The sequence below is a fragment of the Heterocephalus glaber genome, unplaced genomic scaffold (assembly GCF_053883595.1).
Source record: "Heterocephalus glaber isolate CG9 unplaced genomic scaffold, H.glaber_assembly_v1.0 deba00001442, whole genome shotgun sequence".
Lineage (NCBI taxonomy): Eukaryota > Metazoa > Chordata > Mammalia > Rodentia > Bathyergidae > Heterocephalus > Heterocephalus glaber.
This window is the reverse complement of record NW_028258296.1, coordinates 320,053-345,392: the sequence shown is the minus strand read 5'-3', so window position 1 is coordinate 345,392 and position 25,340 is coordinate 320,053. Positions and strand designations below refer to the sequence as shown.

At 45.3% G+C, this 25,340-nt stretch overlaps 1 long non-coding RNA gene across 1 annotated transcript; it reads left to right on the top strand.

The window, feature by feature from the left end:
* Positions 1-24,199: 24,199 nt before the first annotated feature.
* LOC110348386 (uncharacterized) lies at positions 24,200-25,092 on the top strand. Its single transcript, XR_002393591.2, has 2 exons — positions 24,200-24,611; positions 24,945-25,092. It is a non-coding gene; the product is annotated as an uncharacterized LOC110348386 (long non-coding RNA).
* The last annotated feature ends 248 nt before the right edge of the window (positions 25,093-25,340 follow it).

Genomic DNA, 25,340 nt, shown 5'->3' with positions numbered 1-25,340 from the left:
CCGTGACAGTTGTTGAGTATTTAAAGATGGACAGAAAACAGTCGCTGACCTCAGTGCGGTCACGATGCACACATATAAACACAAATATGCATAGCAATGCACTGGATCTGAGGAGTGTGTGTATATATTGTAGTCCATCTCTTGGGAAGTCAGAAATTCTCCGGATGGGTGGATCCATGTGTGCTGGTTCTTGATGGACAGCCCAAACTGAAGCCCATCACTGAGCAGGAGCAAGGCATCCCTGGCCCAAGAGAGTGTACCTGTGCAGTATCAGTGATATGAGAATAGGGAGAGCCACAGATGGTTCAACCTGCTCAGGAAAGCTAGGCAATGTGTTTCGTTTCCCTAGATATCTCTGGGCTTACTGGAAGGCAGTGTAGGTTCTGTCCCTGAGATGGATCAATGACAGATAGTTTGAGATTACATAATGTTAGGATGTTTCATTAGGAAAAACTTCCTTAACCATTTGCTTCATATGGAATTTGTATGTTTTGAGTTGTCTATATTTTCCCTTGAATTCGTGAATATGATTTTAATGACAAAGTAATAATAAGTACCTTTATGCTTATCCTTCCTATCTGTTAAGTAGAACTTCTTGGCACACTGATCATTTGACTAGTCACACAGCAACTGCTTCTCAGCAGGCCCACAGGCTACCAAACCTTTTTATAATGGGAATGACTGGGGTGCTACTGAAGTTGTGCTATTGTTAGGCCAGCAGGTGTAAACACGTTCAGTGAGTCACAAAGATGGCAGTTGGAACACCAGTCCCTGCTCCCCTTGATTCACCACTTACAGGCACAGTGAGCGAGGAAGCATAGATTAGACAGAGCTTTAACAGTGGGGTGACAAGGCAGGAGTTCTTGGGGAGTGCCTGGAACCCCTAAATCATGGCTCACAGACGTGGCTGTCACACTGTGTGGGAGGGACTTCAACTACTATAGGGTGTTGTGACAACAGGAAGAGAGGGCTTATATACTGCTTATGCACATTTCTTTCTAGGCCTGGGCTGTCCAATATAGCAGCCACTAACTGAATATAGCTACCTAAATATAAATTTTTATTAAATAATATCAAAGCACTAACAATTTTAGCTCTGCTCAGTGACGCTGTTTTGAGTTCTCAATGCAAATGTCACTACACTTAGCTCATGGCTTCCACGTTGCCCAGCAAAAATTTGGAACATTTTTGTCATCATGGAAAGTTCCACTGGGGAGACCTGCGGTAGATGATGTCTTAAATGAGTCTTCAGTTTTTTAACCAAAATATAAAAGCTGCATACTTCTGTATACACCAAATTCATCCCAGGCCTTGGGACAAGAGGAAAGGCAGGTGGAAGGCCCATGGGAATCAGCTGTGTGGGCTTTTAACCACAGTGGGTCCTGAGAGAACAGCATCTACTAGAAGTTCAATGAATTTTTGTTGACAAAGGTACCAGTTGGTCTAAATTAGCCATGGTCAATCAAACCTTTTCTTGGTTAATATCCAATCTGCTGCAAAATCCATCAGAACAAGCAATTGAGCCATGTTGTGAAGACATCCAAATCCCACTGGATCACTTACTTTTCAATGCAAAGCTCTTCAAAGGACAGATGCCACGGTAGGAAAAAGCTATTAAAACATTGATATTTATTTCCATCTCATTCATCCAGGCTCCTAGAGGACATAATTACTCCTCAGGAAGACCTTGCAAAGCACCACATGCCGAGCCTCCTCTCCCATGGCGGGGGTTTGTTCCCTGTGCTGAATGTGCCTGCTCTCCCCTACTCTGTCTATCCCTCCCCAACAGGCTGTATCCCACTCCACTCCTACCAGCTCGGGAAGCCTAGCTCCTTTCCTTTAAGGTGGCTCTTCCCTGGCCCAGACAGAAGGGAGGGGCCTCTTCTCTCTGGTTTACAGAGTGCCCTGAGCATTTAGCTTGGGGCTTTACTCACAATAGATCCTCCATAGGTATTTAGTAAATGAAATTGCAAACTACAATAGAATTGAAAAATAAGGTATGATTGCAAATGTTTTGACACTATTTTTAAGTTTACAGAGTACTTTTAACATATTTTGTCCTCACAAAATTCCTCTAACAAATATGCTGCTATCCTCATTTAACCCTAACCCTAACCCTTGGGAAAATTTAAGGCTCAAACAGGAAGAGAAGTATCCAAGACATATCAGTCCCTGTTCCAACATAAAAGGCACCTGTGATTGATGGGCCGCTTGAAGAGTCCATGAAGTCGCTTGTGTAGAGCAGTGGCCAGGGAGGTTCTGCTATGGAAGAAGCATTACCACACAAGTGCCCAAAGGGATAAGGGGAGAAAGTTTTGCAAGAGCCTGGTGAGAGCTCTGCCCGCCATAGAACCACCTTCACCCACCCAGTTCCCGAGAGCAGTGGGCTCCCAAGCCCTGGCCAGGAGTGAGTGACCCAGGGAAGGTGAGGAGACACTTTGACTTGGCCCTTTCTCTTGATGCTTCACATCCCCCAGGCCTGACCCGGACGGCAAGAGACCTGGGACCCAGCTCACAGGGCCACGGTGGGTTTGGGGCAGGGTGTTCTGGGGGAGAACAGTCCAGAGGGAAGACAGATGCTTACCAGTGTTCAAAGTCCTGCTATGTGGGATTCCAGAGCTCTGACCCAAGGTCAGAACTTCGGTTCATTTCACTCTGCTCAGTTTGACATTGAGAAATATGTCTTTGTCAGAAAAGCATTTATGTGTGTGCATGATATGTTGTCTCAGTTAGAATACCCCATAAAGTGTAAAGATCAACTGTGTAACCTTGAGCATGTGATTTAAAGGCATGGACTCAAGTTTCCTAATCTGCAGAAGAGAGTCAGTAGCACCTCACAGGTGTGGTGAGGAAGAAACAAACGGCTGTTAATCAAACGCAGCAAGGTGCTTGGGACAGAGGAGGTGCCCTCCGCATTCCAGACCTTTTCTAACACCTTTCTGGATGCCCTAAACTTTGCTTATGCAACCAGAAACAGTTTGTTTGGTTTATACTAGAACCTTATGAGGCACATATTTATCAAATAAACATTGAATAACCAAGGAACGCAAGTCAAAAAATATCCAGGAAAAAGTCTGAACAGAGCCTCCTAGGGATGTTAGAAGGAAATTCCTTACCCTGGGGCCTGAGGATGAGCTCAGTGCTTGCAGGTCGTTTCTGTAGAAACGCCACTGTGGGGAGTGGAGAGCAGGATGGGCTCTTCTCTCTTCAGAGCCCTGACAGATCCTGGCTGGCAGGTGAGAACGCAGTGACCCTGGACAGGGGCTGCGTACACGTGGGCGGTACACTGAGAAGAGACTGGCTGCTCGGGGAGTCGCGGGAACTTTTAAAGAGAACGCGCCACTGAGCTGAGCCTTGGCGAATGGGTACAAGTCCGTTACAGGATGAATGAGAGGGAGCCAAAGAAAATGCCAGCAAAAGGATGGGCTAGGAAAGGAAGCGAGATAGTGCACGCAGACCATGTGGAGCTTTCCACCAACTTTGCCAAGGCAGCGTCTCACCCTGCACAGGCTTCCTGCGGAGGCGGAATCATCCGAAGACCACCCATCCGGGTTGGGTTCCCTGCCACCATCCACGAATGCTCTAAGATAAAGAATTGCTTTTTTCCTATGAACACCTCGTGACAGATGTTTAAGACCTATAAAAGCTTTTCACAGATGTGACGCACATTATTATTTGGACTTCAAATTAGAGTTGGAAAAGTGTGGTCCATCACCCTGGCCTTCTCAGTCCCATGGGGATCTGGTTTCCAGGCTCTGTCCTTCTTCAATATTGGTCCGAGATCAGGCATCCGGTGGATCATGGCCACTTAAAGAAAGATTAAGTGTTCCTCAGTTTGGCAGTGGAGTCTGGGAATTGGCCGCCCCAGCTCACTGCAATGATTTTAATGTAGCACTCAGCAAATTAAACTTGTTGATTATAAAACATTTTCCATTCTACCCTGGTGTTGGCACTTTTATAGGAAGTTTTACTTCCAATGAAAGCAACATGCCAAGTAAGAGTATGTCTAGCTTCCCAGATTAACAAGGACAGCCTAGAGACACAGGGTAAGGTAGAGCCCTAGCCGGCACATATAAGTCTCTCCCACCTCCAGTTTTTATTGAGTAGAGCTGAGAAGCCTAGCTGTGAAATAGGGTATAACTTGGATGTAAGATCACTAATCCTTCATTCATTTGTTTATTCACTGAATTGTTACTAAATTCTTTTTTGGTACCAGCCATTAGGCAGAAGTTGGGAATACAATGATGAATATGAACCAGGCTTGGCTTTTCAAGGATTTCATTGTCTAATGGATAAGATATACACAATCAAATAATATAAAACATGTATTCAGAACTCTGGTAGGGGGGCTCTAAGAACAAGCAACCAAGCTAACATTTGTCTAGTACTGAAACAAGCTACCATTAAAAGAGTGAGTTAGTAGTACAAGATCTCTGGAAATACTCAGAGACTGAAAATTTCCATCTCAGAATCATTGTAGAATAATTCTACCTTAGGCAGTTCACGGACTAGATCAGTTTTTTAATAGCAATGCTATATTTTGGGCCAGATGTTTCTTTGTTCTGAAGGGGGATGATTCTGTGCATGGTGGGGCACTTCCCAAGCCTGACCTCTCTCCAGCACTTTCCATACTATGGACACAATATTGTGTTCCTCCAAGGCACATATGTTGGAACCCTAATTTCTAGGGTACTGATGGATGAAGATGACACTTTCGGAACATAATTATGTCATGAGAATGGAGCCCTTGTGATGGGCTCTTAAGAAGGGACAGAGTGAGTTTGCTTAAATACAGCAAGAACACAGGCATCTACAAACTGAAGAAGCTCTTTCTGAGAGCTTCCATTATATCTGCATGCTAATTTTGGACTCCTGGATTCTGAAACTGAGATACAATTTTTTGTTGCTTAAGGCACCCAGTGCACGGTAAGTTGTTATAAAAACCCAAACTAAACCTAGTGGTGATCGATCAAAAATGTCTCTAGATATTGCCAAATGGCCTCTGGAAAATAAAGTCAGGTCCTGTTCAAAACCACTGACTCACTGGTCTTCTATGTCCCATCCAGTTTTAGGAATTGGACTTAGTGACCAGCGACATTGCTGTGATGCTCAGGGGAATCTCACACCTCCTGCCTGATATGGAGCTACTTAGTCTGACCACAGCTCTGCAGGCTTCTAAACAGGCTTCTAAAGAACACAACCCTAGCCCAGAGAGAAAAAAAACCTCATCTGTCTCAAAGTCACAAGTCCTCTCTTCAGTAGTGTAATACCGTCTCCGCTTGCTCAACATCAATTGGATAAAGATGTTCTGTGCTCAATGAGGTACAGTTCCTGAGCAGAGTTACTGACTGAGAGGGGTGGTCTTGTTACTTGGGTAGACTCAGTGCTTGGAATGAAAATTGCATTTTGGACTATGCTCGCATAACCCCTCCTTCAATCAAGCAGCTCTGTTTTTTATCTATTACAGTTCTCCATCTTTATGTGCTACAAAAAATAGAAAACATTTGGAAGAACACTAGCCTTGGATCTGGAGCCCTAGTTTTGAATACTAGTCAGGTCATTAAACTCACTGTGTTCATTTGGACAAATTACTTCATGTATTGGCTTGCTCAGTCAACAAAGTTTTCCAAGTGCTTGCTGCACATGAGATCCTCCAATATTGGCTGGGAATACACATGGACTAGCACAGTTCTGCTACTAGGTGCTCAAAGTAGAAATGGAGGAGGGAAAAGACAGCAAGCAAATATCCCCTGTGATTATGCTGGTATGCCGCCACTGTAGCACTCGGGAAAATGAAAACTGCCTGTTTTGTTCCCATGTTGGCGGAAGCCAAGTTCTCCCTTCGTGACACCGTCTCCATCAAGGTGGCCAACGTTCCCCTCTTTTTGTGCCATCAATTCACACTAAATGAGACAAACCAATGCCCAGCAGTGTCCATGGGCATATTTTCCAGCAGGCAGCCTGCCCAGAGTCCATGGTACCTGCTCTGCACTTCTGCCATGGACCCCTGGCTCTGACTGAAACTTGCTCCTTCTGCCTCCCTTGTCCAGCCCTCCCACCAATTTTCAGAATTATCTAATTACAGGTACTCCACAAGTGCACAGTCGAGAATCTGAGACTCTTCCTCTCCTACAGAGGTAAACAGTTTCTTTGAATCTTTATTCTTGCTTCATTTTTGGACTGATAGAGAAATGGTCTGAGGACCAATGACAGAGCGGAAGACAAGGGAAATACACAGTAAACAATGAGGTCAAGGCTTGAAAGATAGAACTATCACACCAACCAGCTCAAGGGCACAAGGTGGTAAGCTCAGAGTGCCAGAGCCCAGGGCCCTGCCCAGGAAGAGGCAGTTGACAACCCAACTGCCAACTTGCAAACAAATACTCTTTTTGTCTCTTGTGGCCAAGCGCACACTCTATGAGGCTGGAGCAGTGAGAGATTATAAACTGAATATTCAAATAATTTTTCATTTCCCCTTTCAGAACCTCAATTTCCTGCTGTGTAAAAGTAAAACTTTGACTAGGAAATCTCTTAGGTTAGAGAACTAAGGTATTATTCAGTACAGGTTGGTTTCCTTTTAGTCTCTGCTGCATCTCTGTCTTACTTAAGATTTGCTGGCTTATCCGGATGTAGAGGCTGCAATTGCATGTGAGGGGAAAACTTTCCACCCTGAGGAAGGCACTCAGTAGCACGTCCATGGAATGCTGGAATTCAGAAGCATCAATGTAACCTTCCACATTTTGTGTACTTTTACAAAAATAATGTTCCATGAAGTGTAGTGTCATTTCCTTGGTATGATCCAGAGCTCCTTTGTTGAATCTTCAGAACCTGATGAACAGGAATCATGAGGATAAACAGAATTTGCCGTTTTAAAAATACCTTGTACAGGTCCTCCTGAGCCCTCCTTTACTGTAAGGAACTCTCAGAATGAGAGCTCACCCACTCCCAGAGCTTCTCCCCCAGCCCAGCACCTGACACATCACACTTGCACGGCGCTGTCTTTGTGCCTTTGTGTGGATGTGGAGCTAAACCTACGCGCAACCCTAGAGCCTCTGCTTGAGGCCAGTCTGGTGTTGGGCGCAGCTGCCGAGCTTCAGTCTGCCCAACTGTGACATTAGGAAAGTGGAGATGCTTTGCAGTGTGCTGCTGCGGCGGTGTCAGGTACAGCAGAGCTGTCACTGCTGTCACTCTGTCTGTCCTTCCAACTCCAGCCCTCAGGGCCCAGGCCAAGTCTGGGCTGCACTCATCCCCCACTCCCTGCCTTCCCTGTTTAAAGGGGGCTTTAACAGGCTCTCGTGTCAGGCCACAGAGACATCTTCCGTACGTAACTAAGCAACTTGAGAAGTCCTGTGAGGTCGATACATTTGGAGAATGCGTACATAAAACAGAATATAAAATGGCAAGCCCTGCCGTCAGAAGCCAGTAAAAGTCAATTGCTTTATGCGACACCTCTACAAATGGCATTATGTCATTGCATAATATTAGTAAGAAATTGTAAGATTTTGTTCAAGCCTATAAAATGTAATGACTCTCACATCATCCACTAATATAAAAATAAATTGAAAGAAAGTAATATTTAAAAATTAACCTTCCAACTTCTCAACTTTTTCTGTCTGAGAAAATTTATTCCAGAAAGGAATGGATTTCAGTGCTTTCTCCTGTGGTTGGCTGGCTTCCCTTCCCTTCCCTTTCCTTCCCTTTCTTCTCATTACTTCATTTTTCATTTTTGCCCTTTCTGTTTAACTGGGAACACCAAAACTTTTTCAGAAATCAGATGGTCTTGGCTTCAAAATTCTCCCATTACCTTAAAAAGAACTTTCAATGTTCAAAAAAATGGAAAGTCTTCATGCTGCCAATAAAGAGATGAATTTACTCATCAGGGCTAAGGTACAGGACACTAACTTTCACAGATGCAGTTGTTCACCAGCAGTTTGTGCTCAACCCACTTGAAAAATCTTTATGCACCCAAAGAAACTAAACTGTGTAACTCTGGCCTCACAGTGTTTCTTTTGGTTAAAAAAAGTAGAGAAATGGGATTTCAAAATTTTCCAACATGCACTTCTCTTTAGCAGGGTTGAATGCCCATGGGCTCTGGAGTGGAAGGAATTGATCTCCCCGGTGTGATTATGCCATCCTACCCCCAATCTGGCTTGTGTCTGTATTAAATATGACCTAGAAAAAACAGAAGGCATAATGTCACAGCTCCCCACAGAGCAGTCCCATGGACTGAGCAAACACGACTGCTAGAAGTAATATATAAGAAGAGTTGAGCCATTGGGCTCTCTGAATAAACTGTATATTTGGGAGAGGGAAAAACAAATGTAGTATATTTGTCTCAGAGAATGAGCTCCGTTTTTCTTCCTTGTCAGCATTCCTATTCAGAGGGGCAGAGGGACTTGACCACCTTGGGATGGGATTCTTCCCTGGCTCCAGAAGGAAGCAGCCTGGGGCAGTGGACATCAGGAAGGAAGGCCTGGACCCACACAGCCCACCCCAGCCACTCTAAACCATGTGAAAGGAGTTGAGCTGAACCTCTAGGCCCTGTCCTGCCCTTTAGCCCCGTGCTGGACTCTTCCCCAAAGGCTGCAAGAGGGAGGCCGCCCAGCTCCCAACTGGACTTTCTGCAGGAGCAGGGCGCTCATTGTCTGTGAGCAGCTGGGGGCCTAATCCTCAGTGTTTATTATTATTGTCATCACCACGTGGAGCATTCCTATGTGGATCGTTCCTATGTTGAACAGAGCCACAGCCCAAGCTATAACTCCCAAGGAGAAACAGCTCTGGGATGGCTGCAGAAGTTCACTCCTTTGTTTCTGTCAGCAGATTTGCAGGGGCGACCTCAACACTGCTGAGCCCTACAGACAGGACCCAGAGCCAGAGGCTGGCTTCACGGTGTGGGGACTCACACAGATGAGCCCTGCCCCTTTCCCTTAGGAAGAGTGTTAGTGGACAGAATCCCTACCTATGGGAAGGAGCTAAAAGCCATCGAGCATTCATAAAGTATAGACTTTACCCTAAGTACTTTAGGGTTACTGTCATAGTTAAACGACCCCACCATCCTCTGAGGACTTACTGGCTTTTTTATACTACACTAACCCTCATTTTGAACACGAGGAACCTAAATCTCAGAAAGGATGACTGAGCATGGTGAAAACTGGGCTTCTAGCCAAGGCCATGCTTTTAAACTCTGCTACACAGGGGGCTGCCACTGCAAGAGTGGACAAAGGGTGACCTGTGGAGTCAGCCAGGCCTGGGTTCACCCCTTGGCTTCTTTTCTTTGAGTGAAATTAGCTACTTTCTTAGCCTCTTGGAACTCAGTATCTTTGTCATTAAAGTGGCAGAAAAATATTTCTTTACAATTTTTTCATAAGGGTTAAAAGAGGTCATGGGTAGTGAGATTTCTCCTGTTTTCCTAAAACTGGGAAGTAGGACTTCCAACCAAGCAAATAGGCATTACACATCTGATGTCACAGAGCAAGAGCGCCAAAGAGCTCCTAACAAGAGAGCCCCTGTCAGGGCGTGTTAAGAAGTGGACAAACGTCTCTGCTGCAACTTATGACCAACCAGCCACCCCTTCCCCGACTTTAAGAAGGAGACAGAAAGGGGAGCAAATGTCATGAATCGTGACTACCTGACCTAGCAGGGGAGTTGCTTCCCCCTCTTCATAGCACCAAGGAAGGAGGCCTCAGCAGAAGCTCCGCTAAAGAAGAGGGGCACCTTCAACAGGGAGAAGCTGCGTCTCACTCCCTGCTTAGAGTTGCTTGTGTGGCAGGTTCTTTCTTTACCTAGTACTGTCGGGAGCAATGCTACATAATTTTGGGATGAAATCATTTGGTTGACCTAGTTCTCCTGCCTACAGCCCAGCTATGGCATTCTGAGACATAATTCCATTTTGGCCTCCGGTCACAACTGGGACCTAGGTGATCTGGGATGCTGTAATGCTCCAGGACCAGATTACACCAGCTGAAGACACGCTGGGAGGAACAAACATCTACTCAGTTTCTCATTGTTTGGGACTGTTACCATCTTGTTTACCCGGATGTACTGAACTCTCTGCAAGTCATTTGTTACATTTGTTTCTCCCGATGGACTGGGGGCTTTTGTCTTCACTGCCCAGAGCAGCACTGATCAGACCCAAAGCTCAGCTTCTTCTCAGTCTCATTTTCCTTCCTTTCCTGTAACTCGCCTTGTGCTGCCGTGGCTGGCAGGAGACTAGGACTTACTGCAGAGGTTCTAGTCACGTCCCCTTCCCTGTTCCCTACATAGTACTTCTTCGTGTACGGAAGAAGAAGGGTGCAGGGAGAAGACAGAGAGCAGAGGGTTTTGGCAGGTACAGCACACCACTTTGTGTGGTCAGGATGGTCCCTTTGCCATGGCTCAGGAGACTACAGGAAGGTGGACCGGGATTGGATCATCTCCCCAGTCGCCCAAGTTCAACTCCCAGACACGAGCATGGCCTTGAGAGGCCATGTGTATTGGTGATGGCACTTCTGCAGGTGTGTTTTATGGGGGAAGAATTAAAGTAAGAATCAAATATTCCAGTTATGAAAACATGCAAGGAGTCATATCAGCCCTACAAGAGAGTCTTTGCTTGGACAACACCATGCGGCCAATTGTTAGACTGAAGGGGAGAAGCAACACCTTGAAAATACAGCTGCAGGCTGAGTTGAACATGTGAGTGCTTTTCCTTCCTTCCCAGTGTCCGCTAATTCCTCCTGAATGAGGAGGAATTCCATGAGGAGTGAAAGCATGGAAGCATGGCCCATGCCCCTCCTGGACACCCCTGGCCTCCTCTGGAGCCAAGGTTAAGCTTGGCTAGGACTGGGGGGTTGGTTAATCCTGACTGGCAATGAGACTGGACTGAGAAGTGTCTGGGAGAACCGTGATGAGGAGCCTTTTAGAGCTTTCAGTGAGGAAAACAGCCTGGTGTGGCACGCGTGCCTCAGGTTCACCACCACTGGTCTGGGGAACAGGGAAGCACACGCTAGGTGTGAATGAGAACTCTTTCCAGAGACGGCGGGCACATGGGCCAGCGAACTGAGGGGGAGGCCCACCCCGCACGAGGGCGGCACCATCACACAGGCTTGCCTTGGCTGGAACGAAGCCGAGGAGGAAGAAGCTTACTACATATGCCCTTCTTTCCTGTTTCCTGGCCAGCGTGAGGGAGCAGCTGTGCTCAGCCAGCTTATCCTGCCCCAGGATGCTCTGCTTGCCCGGGTCGGCCCACCCTGGAATGAAACCTCTGAAACCATGAGCCAGAACAAACCTGTGCTCCGGAACTTGTTTTGCAATTGTTTTGTGAGACCCATAGAGAGCTGATGGAACACAGGAAATGGGCACTGGAAGTGAGCTACTGTGGTGACTGTACCTGACAGAACGGCTCAGAAGCCTTTGGAGTTGGTTTGCAGGGGAGTTGGAGAAGCTTTGGAGATGCGAGTTAGCAGAGCCCTAGAATGCTGACAGGTGAGATTGATGGATGAAACCTCTAGCGCTCTAGGCTAAAAGAAACTTTTTCTCGCTTTAAGTTGTTTCCTCAGGTATTTTGTCACAGTAATGAAAACCCGACTCATGAAGGGAGGGAGCATCTGATGAGTTTGGACTTTCTGCTGTACTGGAGTCGATGCTAACTGAAAGAGGCCAGAAAGGCATAGCAGTCACCCAACACTTTAAAAGAGCGGTGAGGGCTGGGGATGTAGATCAGTGGTTCCGTCGCCGGCCTCGCAAGCGCAGGGACCTGAGTTTGATTCCTGGTACCAAAAAAAAAGAAAGAAAAGAAACGAGTGATGAAAGAAGATGCAGTATGACATATCTGAGGGCAGTGAATAGAAAAAAATATTTCATGCATTTACCCATCCCAGTTTATTATTAGTTTATCCACTAACATATGTGGAATGTCGGACACACAGTAGCTCCTCAGTAAATGTAAGGTCTCTCTTTCCTTTATGTTACAGTATGTAGTTGTTTCATTCTCCGATTATAGCATGAATTACAGTTCTTTAGAAAAGAACCTTGAAAATGCAAGGGGAAAGGCCACACTGGATATCAATCCTGAGCCTCCTCCTCACCCAGCAGCTCTCAGGAAGCTTCACCCATCGTGAATACATACCGGCCTCTGGAATTTCCAAGCCAGGTCCAGTCTCCGCTTCCCACCTAAGAATGTGTGACGCATTCTTAGCATGTAAAAAGAGGGCTATGCTTGTTTTTCAGCAGCCTCTCACTTTTTGAACAGGTGGAACATTTCTTATTTCTTCTCCTGTCCATTCTGCAGTTTGGTCCCCAGGCCTTTCCTATCACAATCAATCACCCTCTGACGGTATCTGACCGTGCCAATGTCACCTTGTAAATACAACACAGAACCAAGCCAAGCCCAGCCTTGACATGGGCAGACTGTTACTCTTGCATTTGAACACTGTTCTTAAATCTTTGCCTGAGTACAGCCAAAGAACACAAAGAGACCAATTTGTCAGGTTGGAAATATTGCCTCAGTTTGTGCCGACCTATTTCCTTCCTCAGAACTTCTCAGAGCCAAAGGAAAGGATCTGGCTGCTTGAGTCTGAGATTTTTCCAACTCTACAGAGGACGTTCTATCAGTTTCTTAGAGGAAATCGAGATTCCTGATGTCTCGAAGTAAAAATAAATTGTTTCAGAAATATGTGCTAGAATAGGTAGAGTTCTCTTTTCCTTCCTCCCTCCCTTCCTGCATTCATACATGCATAAGTTGAGAATAAGAAGCATACATCCCACCACCTAACACTCTGGTGAGGACCGGATTAAACCCCACCACACCCACCACAAACACTGTCATTGTGGTCCCCTCATCTGCCCCTCACGTCAGCCAGTGTCATTGCCATCATCCATACATTCGCGGAGAGCTCGGCATGTCCCCAGCCCGCGTATGGAGGTGGTTATCCCAGCTTCCTTCTGTGCCCTTTGCTTATATTTGAAAGTTTAGGGTGATACTGACATTCACAATATTTAGAGGGCTTGTAGTACACCACAGGCGCTATCTTGTTTAACTCCCATAGCTACCTAGTAGGGCAGACACTATCGTTTCCTTCTTTTACAGATGGGAAATCTGAGCAGTCAAGAAAGGTGGAAGACGTATGAAGGAGCAGTTCCCAAAATGATTACTCTTCAGTGAGAAAGAAGCTAGCATTTCTACAATGTCTTCTACTAGATATGTAAGTTAATTCTCATAAAATTGCTATGACATGGACAAATACTTAACTTATATGACAAGAATATTGAGATTTTAAATTTTTACATTATTTGCTAAAAGTCCCACATGTAGTAAGAGGTAAGCTAAGTCTAGTGCTCGCTGGCAGAGTTCCCAGGAATATTCTAACCTTCTTTCCTTGAGGCTGAAGGTAGCAGAAGTCCCATCATGCCACAGAAAATGGGCTACCAAGGATTCATTGAATAGTCCCTTTGTCAGTAAGTTAGCAAGCCCCTAGGGCCAGCTGGTCTGTCCAAGGTGTCCCTCCTCTGCTTGTATCTCCCAGGTGATATTACTGAGTCTCGTCATGTCACATGTCTAACTCTGCCTACTAAACATTCATCTCCAGGCATGGACTCCGGGCTTTGAACTCCACTGACTTCTCGCTAGGTGGCTGACAGACATCTCCAGCCTGAGGTTTTGAAGGAGCTCTTGATTTTCCATTTCAAGACACATCCATCCCACACTCTGTGCCTACCTCACTGTGCTCAGTTGCTCAAGCTGGAACTGTATCAGCAGCAGCCTCTCTCTCTCCTCTCACACTCTGCCCGGTGTACTAGGAAATCCATCAGGCTCCCCTTCAAAACACTTCTACCTCTACTTCCACCCTCCAGTCCAAGCTGAGGCCTCTGTCCTGATGGGAAGTTTTACTTTATCATCATTGATTTTTTATTTTTAATGCCAAATGATGACTGGTTGTGTTGCCGGGCACAGTGTGACAGTCTGAATCCCTGTGCAATTCTCCCTCACTGTCTCTGCATGTGGGTGCTCTCGCTGTCCCAAGCTCTACGCCCCACTGACCACCCGGGTGTGGCTCTCAGCACAGAAGCCAAAGCCTGCTCAGAATCTCCCCATGGCTTTTCCCCTACCTGGACTAGAGAACCTAAGAGACAAGTAGAGTGATTCTCTAGCCTACCTGCAGATTCCTGTTGACCTCTTCTCCTCCCCCTGCCCCTTTCATCCACTGTGTTCTGGCCATGCGACCCTAACCCTAACCCCAACTCAGTGCTCTTCTGGGATAAAGTGAGATGATCTCACCTCAGGGCCTTGATGTTGCCTCTGCCTGATACCCAGTCTCCACATGTTCACCATGGCTCATGTCACAGAAGTTTCTGTTAAACATCTGTCCTCAGAGACTGCAAACCTCCCCATGTGCACCTGTGTGCAGAGAATAGGGGCATGTAAATGGACATGTGCTGTGCATCAGAATCAAATGGCACATCGTGGCCAAGACTGGATGAAGTGGAAACACCTTTCTTTTCTTCCAGAGCTTTCCTCCCTCCACACACTCATGTCAATCTGCAGTGACTCATCTGCTCTTTCAGTCACTATAGGCCAGGCTCAGAGCTGCCAGAGAAACCACATAAAACCTCACATGGTGAGCCAAGAAAGCAATGCCGCAGCTCACCCAGGATCCATTGCCTTTCCTCTCTGTCTTTGGTTACAAAGCTGGCGGCCACAGGAGTGTGGGAGCATGGCCACTGCCTGGAGGGAGCCTGGCTCTGGAGGAGAGGGCAGAGAGGGCGCCCTGGGGAAGCACGTATTTCCCGGACAAATGCCAAAGGCGGAGAGTGGTGGGCCGTGCGCTTTCTCCTCAGACGCCAAACAGCGGAGATTGGCAGTTACCTTCCAGCACTGATCTCCATCTACCCAGCTGCATGAGAAAGACAGCTTTGCTCGGTCCCCAGGCATGAAGCATGGAGATCCGCTGAACGTGGACAGTTCCCTCTTCTGCTGTCTCTAAGGTGCTGAGAGACCCAGTCGTGGCTGGGCTGTGACCACATTCTGGCCACAGTTAATTCACCCTGAGAAGCAAGTCTGCAGGTCAACATCTGCACGGGGACATGATGAACAGTTTACAGCTTTCCTTCCTCTGAAACCAGGGGTGCAATTAATAAAAAGTGCACCGAAAGGCGATTGTTTTAACGTGCGGATTATCTGACCTCACTTTGAATGCAGACCCTGGAGACTGCACCTCCCAGGTGGAGGGGCTACCTGCCTTGCAGCCCTGCCTACCTCCGAGGCTGGGTGACCGTGGGGACTTGGTGTGGAAGAGAATGCAAGGTGCCTGACGACGGTGCATCCATCAAACCTGAAATAAGCCTCACTTATTTATTCATTCATTGGGCAAATTTTTACCTATTATCTAGTATTTACCAGGCCTGGCTGGGACCTAATAACAGCACAATAATTAAGACAGAACCTCTGGCTCAGGGCTTTTATATGCCAGTAATGAACAAAGCAAACAATGAAAATTAGTCAGATTATACTCCTTTTTCAGAACTCTCGCCTCCATTAACCTGAGTCGCCATAGTTGTGTGCTCACGTCCACAAGTGTGCACAAAGAACCTCTAGCCACACCTTCACCACTCCCTCGAGGAGGAGGCACTCTACTTCTTCACAGGTTATAGTATATTCTTGTGCTTCACTGTTTTTCAGGACAGACTATATGGTGTGCATGTGGCTGAATATTGGAATGAAAAGGTAATAAATGTGTTTCCTGTCAGCTGGCTTGTGCTTCTGTGGTAGGTAGACGGCCAGTCACATGACTACCACACTGTGTATTAATCTTCCCCTGGGATGGTCATCTACTCTGTGCTGTGGGATGTAAAGAACATCTCCCCTTGCGGTCAAAAATGAGCTTCTCCGAGGGTGAAATTGTGTCGGTAGCAGATTTGAACTGGGGAAGGGACAGGAAAGAATTTCCAGGCAGAGTGTGTCTTGCCCAAACGAAGAACACAGGAAATAGTTGGATGTACCGGGACATGAGGGGATAGTGTTTGATATAACAGTGCACACCCCAAGCAACATGCTGCAACGGGAAGCGATATCGAGGCACAGGTCAGCATCAGGGCCCTCTTAGTAAAGAAAAATCTAAATGGTGGGGAAACGCTGCAGTACACGTGCACAGAAAGGACGCGCCTTCGGGCAGAAGGTCAGGTGAGAAGGGGAAGTTAGAGGAAGGGGTGGGGTGGGAGGAGAAGCTTGGGGTGGCAGCATGGACCTGCAAGGAGCCCGGAGGGAAACGGATACATTCCCCTCACTTCCAGTTTTTCTTCCTGCTGGGAAGAATCTTCCTTCCAAGCGCAAACTGCACTGCCAAGGAGGCCCAGGCCAGAGCTCCACTCTGACGGTGGCGCTGAGCCCTGTGCTACTGCCCCAGGACTTCTCTGTCCTCAGGGGACACCAACCGGAAGGGTGATTACAAATGAGAGGGTGCGAGGAGACGATTCTGGAAAGCAAGCAGCAGTCTGACAAGAACTAGGAACTTGACCCTCAGAGTCAGTCGTCTCCAAACTCGCTCTGTCTCTGCTCATAAGAATCAGGGTTTAAGCACTCACCCAACACATACCTGTTCATGAGTGTAAATTTACAGATGTTGCGCCCATAGATTTGGTGTAGTATAAAATATTTGAAAAATTGGAATGTTATAAAAGCAGGAATACATTTTATAGCATTCTCTTCTTATGCCTTAGCTCCATACTAGGCAACCTCTCCATATTTGCTCCCATTTAGGAGACAGGGCTGTAGGGTGAGTGTTTCAGCGAGGAGAGTAACACAGATCCCGGTGTGCATGACAGGATGCTGTTGCGAATGGCCAGCTCTCGGCCTACTGCAGTCCCAATAAGCAGCCCCTTCTCTGGCACCCTGCCTGAGGTTCTGTGCACCCTGACGCCTGGGAAGTGGCGGACAATGACAACAGGGGTGTCAGCTACCAGGGCACACCCAGCCCATCACTTCCCTCCCAGGGGCTAAGTCTTTCATGAGTAGAAGCAGGAATAACATATTGGCTTTACTAGCAGTGAAGTCAGAGAGCACGGGAAGCCTCTGCCACAGGAGGCTGATGCCCAGGCTTCCCACCGTGGCCTGCAGTGATGGGGCTGCTCTGGTGCCACAGAGACTGGAAGCACAGGAGCACAGTGTTGCAGCCAGGTTGTGCAGAAGAAAGACAGGAGGAAGTGACTCTGGCTCTGCGCCCCTGAGTGCCAGGCCCTTGCCCCTGCAGTTGGACAGACCTTTCCTGGTGTGTGAGGAGGGCAGGTGTGGAGGCGAGAGACTAGGTCCAGGTGCTGCAGTAGGGGAGATGGACCCCAAACAGAACAGGAAGAGCAATTTCTCCCGAGGTCAGGAAGAGCACGAGGGCAGCTGGAGCCGAGGTGGGCCCCAGGGAGCCCTGCTTTCATCCCAGGGTCTCCGCTGTGAGACAGGCGGCAGTGGACAAGCCACTGTCTCGGGCCGCAGTTCCTCCCCGTCTGGGAGGTGATAGCAGACGATCTCCAAGGAGCCTCCTACCTCTGACACTTTATGGTTTCTGTAAGATATTCAGAAATTATTCTTGAACTGCCTTTGTCAAAAAGCAGTAAAATTTAATATAATATTTTAAAATCCACTATTCAAATACTAATGGACTTAAATGACAAGGATGTTAAAAAGAACTAAATGAAAAGCTTGGGCTTTCTGACCTAATCAATCAACATAAATGGATGGCAGAAAGAGTGCAGAGGATGGGATACTGAACGTTACCAAGAAAATTGACTTTTGAGTTAAGCAGTCCATCAGCAAGAATGTTCCAGTTGTAAGAGGCCCACCATTAGGAATCAGGTGGCCTCAGCAGGCAGGACAAAGACTTGCATGGAAAGTGGGACAGGACCCAAAGGCAACAAGCTGCGGATCCTGTGCTGGGAAGGGGGCACCCCAGAGAGCATGGGGCCACCTGGGCTGTGCCCCGGAGAGAGGCTGTGGACCTGGACAGTCCGAGGTGAGCAGATCTGTCCCTGGCACCTGTGCTCATCTCTGGGCTGCCCACACACAGCACTGGGTTTCTGTTAGTCCATGTTGGCAGCACATCGTGTTCGTATCCCTGGGGTGACACATCTTCACTCCTGTTCTCACCTCCCCCCTCCCTCCCACCCTCTTCCTCCATGTCTTGACCCCTTCCCGACTGGAGAAGAAAGATCTGTCTCCCTGCTTCCCATTACCCATCTTTTATTTGGCTCTTTATTTATACTTTGGTTTCTTCATGCTATAGTTAAGCTCATGCATCTGATTTATTTCACTTAATATTATGGTCTCAAGGTGCAAACATTTTCCTACGAATGACTCAAATTTACCCTTCTGTATGACAGGTTACCACTCCATTGTGTGTAAACACCACAATTTCTTTATCTATTCATCCATCGATGGACATCTAGACGGCCTAAGTTTTAGCTATTGAGTTGTGCGGCTAGAAACATAGGTGTGCATGTACCACTGCAGTATGATGTCTTTAACTCTTTTGAGAAGGGGCTTAGGAGGGGAATAGCTGGGTGGAATGGAATTTATAGTTTCTGTTTGGTGAGGAATCTCCGTATTGGTTCTTACAGTGGTAGAAAGCTGCTAGATGGATGACAGATAGGTATCTGGCTTATTCATTATTGTGCTTGTCTATTCCAGCTTTAAGAGCACCACACACAATATTTTAGTTACTATAGTTTGAAGCATCTTATCAGTTAGGGGTTGCATTCTTCCTTGTGTGCCAGAATAAATAGCTATAGAAATATAATGAAACAAGGAAGTTAGCATTCTCACACAGCAGGAAGCTGAAAGTTAAGAGTACAGGCCTGACGTGGCCTTAGTTCACATTAGGGACAGAGGCTTCTGTTCTTGTCAACTATCATGAGTGTGATTTTCATCCTCAGGTCATTTACTTCATGGTTGCAAAATGACTGCTTCACTTCCAGCATCACGATTGTATTCCAGGCCAGATAAGAAGGGAGGCGATGAGCAGACAGTGTGTGAGCTGAGTACGCCGTCTTCTACAGAGCTTCCCTGGATCCCTGAGGACGGATCTTAGCGTCGAGAGTGATGCCTAGATGACCCTAAGTGCAAGAGAGGCTGGAAAATGTGCTTTGTCTCCTGAGCACGTCACCTTGGAAGGGAGTGGGTAACATTTGGAAATATGCATATAATCTCATAAGAAATCTTAACTTTATTCATTCATGTCAAATATTTTTCTAGAATTTTGTACATTACTTTTTCAAGTGAAACTTTAAAAATTAGAGGGTAATTATTAACTAATAGCTTCAAAAATGAATAAATATTGACAATCATGTCTACTTAAATAACAGGGCTATTAAAATTTCATAATTTTCTTCAAATGGTTCTCATATATTTTTTGCGAGTTTAATTTCTAGATATTTAGATTCTGTTTAATTATTAGATTATTTAAAGTCTTTTTTCTAAATTGTTTTTAATTACTTTGCTGGTTATAGGAATGCTGTGATTTTATTTATTAATCATTGTCTATTAAGCTAACATACTGATAGCCTTTATTAGTTTCAAGACATTTTCAGTTTGGTTCCTTTAGATTTTAATATGCAAATGGCCATTATGCGCAGTTAGTAAAAGTCATCTTCCTGGGTACAATGAAATAGCTTTAGATTTTTTTCTCACCTATTACATTGTCTCAGGAAAAAAGGGATTGCTTAACAAAATAATTTATTGGACTGTGTTGAATTTTATTAAATGCTTTTTTATCTATGCCTAACATGATTAGTTGGTCGATTTTTAAAAATTGTGTAACGGGGAGAGTTGCATTTTAAAAATTTTTCTGACATCAACAATATTGCATTTCTGTGATGAATTCTAACTGTTGTTACTTCTAATAAACTGCTTCATTCATTACACTGATATCTTGTTTAGCATTATTCTGTGTTGATAAAAGACTGACTTGTCCTTCTTTTTCTTTTTAACTACTTTTGTTCATTTTTTCTAGTATTTTACCAGTCACATGAAACAAGTTAATGAAATTGGTATCTTTTGTACAACCTTGAAATTTTGTGTAATATTGGAAATACTTAATCATTAAGAGTTTACTGGGTATAATAACAGACAATTTTATATTACTGTGTGCAGTGATCTAAATGTTTGGGGTCCCCAAAATTCAAATTTTGGAATCCTAACCTCCAAGATGATGATACTGAAGGTGATCAAGTCATGAAGACAAAAATCCTTGTAAATGGGATTGATAGCTTTATTTTAAAGCAACAGGGAAAAATCTCGTCCTGCCTCTTCACCAAGTGAGGACAGCACTAGAAGTTGCGCAGAAGGCCGGGAGGCAGGGTCAGGGGACTCTGGATCTCCACTCCCAGCCTCTCCCACAGCAGGAGGTAAAGTCCTGTCGTTGACAACTATTCTGTTGATGGTATTTTGTTGCAGCAACCTGAGGAAGACAAAATTGCATCCTGAGAAGTGGGGGTGCTGCAGTTAGTCAATACCTAGCAGTGAGGGGTCGCTTTGGAAGCTTGAATGGGGAGAAGTAGGCAGAGCTCTGGGCTGCTGACTAGGGGAAACTCATTGCTACGAGTGGCACAAACCGCGACTGCGTCCCGGGCTTTGGACAGGAGAAGGGCAAACGTCTTCCAGAACACCCAAGTGGCTATGAAGGCAATGCTGGGAGACGTAAGCAGCACAGGTGATTCTGGAGCTTTGTCTTTTGGCTGTGGTGACTGGGAAATCTGAGATTCAGGGGCTGGAGCCCAGGGAAGCCCTTCGTGTTGTGTCAACCCTTCGGGGAAGGCAGAAGGGCCAGGCCAAGGGAGAGCGGGGCTCACGCCTCCTCGGCACCACCTCTGACGCACCCGGGAGGACTCCTCACCTTTCGGGTCCAACGGGGCTGTGCTCCTCACGCACAGCCTCTGGGAGACACATCCAATCCAGCCCAGAAGGACTGAGATGGTGCCTATTTCAGAAGTGAATTTAGTGTTTCTCGTGAGTCTAGGTTTACCACTTCTGTCAGTGTTGGTATTTTTAAAGTTGATTTTTAAATCCGCTTTGTTGAGGTATGATTTAAAAGCAACAAACTGTATTTTAGTTGTACGTACTTAACGGTTTGACGAAAGAATACACCCAGGTAAACACTAATGTATCAAAACACAGAACATTTACATCATTCCTATAAGTGCCCTAAAAACACTTGGCAGTAAATTTCTCTACCTCTAGCAGTAGGCAACTCTTGCTCCGATTTTTACCCCTGTATATTAGTTTTACTTATTATGCAATTTCATATAAGTGTAAGCACAGTGTATTTACACTGAATCCTTTTTATAATGCAGTAATGTTTTTGACAACCATTATTTTTTGGAGAATCACTTATACTTTTATATGGATCAGTAGATTATTAATTTCGGTTGCTGAGTAATATTCCAGCATATGAGTAGACTACAGTTTTCCTTCATCCTTCTGTCTAATGATGATATTTGGGTTATTCTAGTTTGAAGATATCATGAATAAAACTAATGAACATTTGTGAACAAAATATTTTTGATTTCTGTTTAGAAACTACTTAAAAGTAGAATGTTTGAAGTAGTAGCATATATTTAACTTTATAAAAACCACTGAACTGTTTTTCCAATGTAGGTATACCATTTTACACTCTCAACAGCAGTTTGTGAAAGGTATAGTTGTCAGGTAAAAAAAGCCGAAAACCAAGACCAGACCAGGCCACAACAAGCCTTTATTGCAGGGACGATCTGCTGGGCTGTCTCTGAACAAAGGAGAGACAAAGCAATGTGGCCGGGGCAGGGAGCGTTTCTTACAGGAGCCGGGGCGGGGCTGAGTGAGGTCCTGGCTAGGGACTGGGGGAGCCTGTGACGTCACTAGTTGCTAGGAAGAGAGCAAGTATTAGGTTACTCTTTTGCTGGGAGTAGGGCATGCTGGGAAGAAGAAGGTTGTCCTTTGGTGGGAGAAGCTGTCTTGGTGTGGCTTTAGGTAGGGAGCAGGGCGTTATGGGAAGATGGCAGCTATTCTATCTAGTAGCCGTGTTAGGGTGAGGGAAATCTATCAATAGTGGCTCTTGGTCCTTGACAAAATCTAGTTTTCCATTTATTTTATTTTGGCTAGTGAACGTCCGCTGGTATGTACCGTTTCCTTACATTTTCATGTACTAAAAACTGAGCACCTTACACATACCTGTTGACCACCCATATGTCTTCTTTTGTGATGTGTCTATTTAAATATTTTTCTCCTTTTTGTATTGGGTTGTCTTTTGATTCTTAAGCTGTAGGAATTATGTTTATATTCTGGATACAAGGCCTTTGCCAAATGTAAGATTTGTAAATATTGTCTCCCAGTATAAAACTTAATTTTCTTAATGGTATCTTTCTAAGACCAGAGACTTTGTTTTGATTATTAAGTCAGTTAATAATTTTTAATACTGAATGCTTTTTGTCCTGTCCAAGAGCTCTTTGGCCCTTGTCACAAGGAAACCAGTCTCACTGGTCTTCCTGCTCTTAGAGTGCGCGTTCTGCTCTCACCCTGGGCTCTGTAGCTGCTAACCCGCCTGCTGGGGGCGTTGCACAGGCTCCCTCAGATCTGTGCCCAAGTTCTTTCCAGCCAATCAGCTTTCAGCTCAATGTCACATCTTCAGAAAAACTCCTCCTCCAAGTCACTGTGCTTTATTTTCCTTTGTTTACTTCTAGAAGCTTTACAGTTTTAGCCCTTACGTTTAGGTTAATGATCCATTGTACACTAATTTTCTCATATGATTGGAGGTAAGCTTCTGAGTTTATCTTTTTGCATGTGAAAATCAGAGTGTCTTCACATCATTTGTTGAGAAGATTATAGAATTGCCTTGTCACGTTTGTTAAAAGGTTGCAATTCTGAGCCCTTAAGTCTTTTTCATTGATTTATATCTCCCACCATACTCCAGTATCAGACTATTCTGATTAAAATAGCTTTACAAATTTGCTTTTAGAATTGGGAAATGTAGGTTCTCCAGCTTTGTTCTTCTTGGTCAAAATTGCTTTGGTTATTCTGGTCCTTTACATTTCTATACAAATTTTCAAATCAGCTTCTCCATTTTTGCAATAACAACAACAAAAACACAAAACTAGCTGGGATTTTCCTATGTTTAGCTTTGAATTTGTGGATACATTTGAAGAGGATTGCTACTGTAACAATATTGAGGCTGCCAATCCATGAACATGGAATAGATCTCACTTTGCTTTTCTCATGAACTGTAATTGTTTATGTGTAAGCCTGACATAGTTTATATCAAGTGTAGCCTTGAATACTTTGTTCCTTTTACTACTTTTGGAATAGAATTGTTTTCTTCAAATTCATTATCAGATTGTTGATTGCTGATATATAAAAACATACATTTTTGTATATTGCTCTTACATCCTGTGATGGTGCTGAATTTATTGATAAACATTTTGTAGATTTCTTATTATTTTCTATTTACAGGACCATATGATCTACAAATAAAGCAGGTATATGACTCCCTTCTCAACATGAATGCTTCAATTTTATATGTTTATTACATATGTATGCTTATGTTTAGGCATTGCCTTTTGGGGCTGGATAGAAATTCCACTACAACATCAAAGTGTTGAGCACAGACTCCTTGCTTTGTGCATGAGTTTTAGAGCAGTACACTAATTTTTTACTTGATACAGATGACTTACCCTTCATTTGAGATTTTTTTCTTTATTTTTTAAATTGATCAATTGACTGATTGTAGTACTGGGGATCAAACCCAGGGCTTCTTGCATGCTAGATGAGGACTCACCACTGAGATATGCTCCCTGCACTATTACCCCTCATTTGAATTAAATCATTTGTATTATTATGAGATAGGAAGCCTTACCAAATGTGAAAAATCTGAGCTTGATTCTCTTCCCATCTGGAGTTTTCAGAACTGTTTTTAGTATCAAGCAACAAACAAAATTCATATTTGCTTGTACACCTTCTGTACCTAGTCCAGCTTGATGACCAGAAGCCATTCTAACCTAAGCTTCAGAGGCCAGATCCTCTTCCCTGGGGACAGACACAGTAGGAAAGGTTGCGATTGAACCCAGGTTTCCCAGACATATGGCCAATGGTTGAGGGACAGAGCACTGCCAAGCAAGGAAAAGAACAGGAGAAAGGGCCAGTGCTGCTGTGGAACTCACAGGACAACTTCTGTGATCATTTGGGAGTGATCCTAGCCTACCCCATTAAGTACTCCACAGGCAGCTGCTGGTACTGACATTATCACTGCTGTTGTCACTACTTGTCACTACTATTCTGTGTTCAGATGGTTCTTTGTTAGATGCAAAAAGACTTGATCCAGGTATTTTTCTAATAGCCCACTGGAATAAAAATCAGCTGTGCGCATAACCAGTAACAGCAGTATATGAGTCTGTGGGCAGTTACGATTGCATCTCTCTTATCTGTTGTTCCCAGCCAGAGAGGCAACTACTGACCTAGGAGACTAAAGGAAGAAGAAGCCATGTGGGGGCTGCAGCTCAGGGCTAGGATGGCCCCTCCTCCCTCTGTCCCCAGCTGTATGATGACAAAGCTGTCACTAGTTAGGGCGCTCAAATCCCAAGTGCCAGGACCTTCTGCTGTGCTGAGAGACAGAGATCACTGCTGTCAGGTGAGTGTCAGGAAGGGCGGGTGCGGGAGGCTGAGGAGTGGGTTTCCCTCCAGCCCCATGCTCAGTTCTCTTCCACAAGAAATTCCAGGAAGGCTGTTCTGGGAGTCACCACAGTCTCCTCGGCAGTGACAAAGAGACCCCTTCAAGAGGAAGGTGTTCTCTGGTGTCAGCTCCCTCGATCCCCTGCCAGAAAGTTGCAGTTTATTGGAGGTGGATTTGTAAAGTGGGTTCTGTCAGGGAGAGAGGGGCGCAGGAGAAACAGAGACAGCAAATTCTCAGGGGGTCGTCTTTGGCAAGCCTGCTGTTGAGGCCTCGTGTTGCTTGTGCTCCTAGCTGCCGACAACCAAGAGTGCCATCTGCAAACTGTGATTCATAAACGCGCTGTCAGGCCGCCATCCGCCTCGACATCATAAAGTAACAAGAAGCCACATTGTAATCAAGGGGCGAGCTTTGCAGCTACCAATTAAATGCATCTAATTTATTTCTCTTACAGCTGAGGCTTTATTTATTAGTAAACAGCTGCATTTGTTACACTTTTTCGATCAAACGTGCCAACTGGCACTTTGGATTATCCATTAATCCTAAATAATCATCTGTGTACCTCATCCTGGATACATAGGTCTACATGTGGGAGGAGGTTATTAAAAGCTGAAGCCCAGCCTTGCCAGTCAGCTGGAGGGTGTAGCTCTGAGCGTCAGGCTGACCGAGTTAATGTGACATGAAGGATGT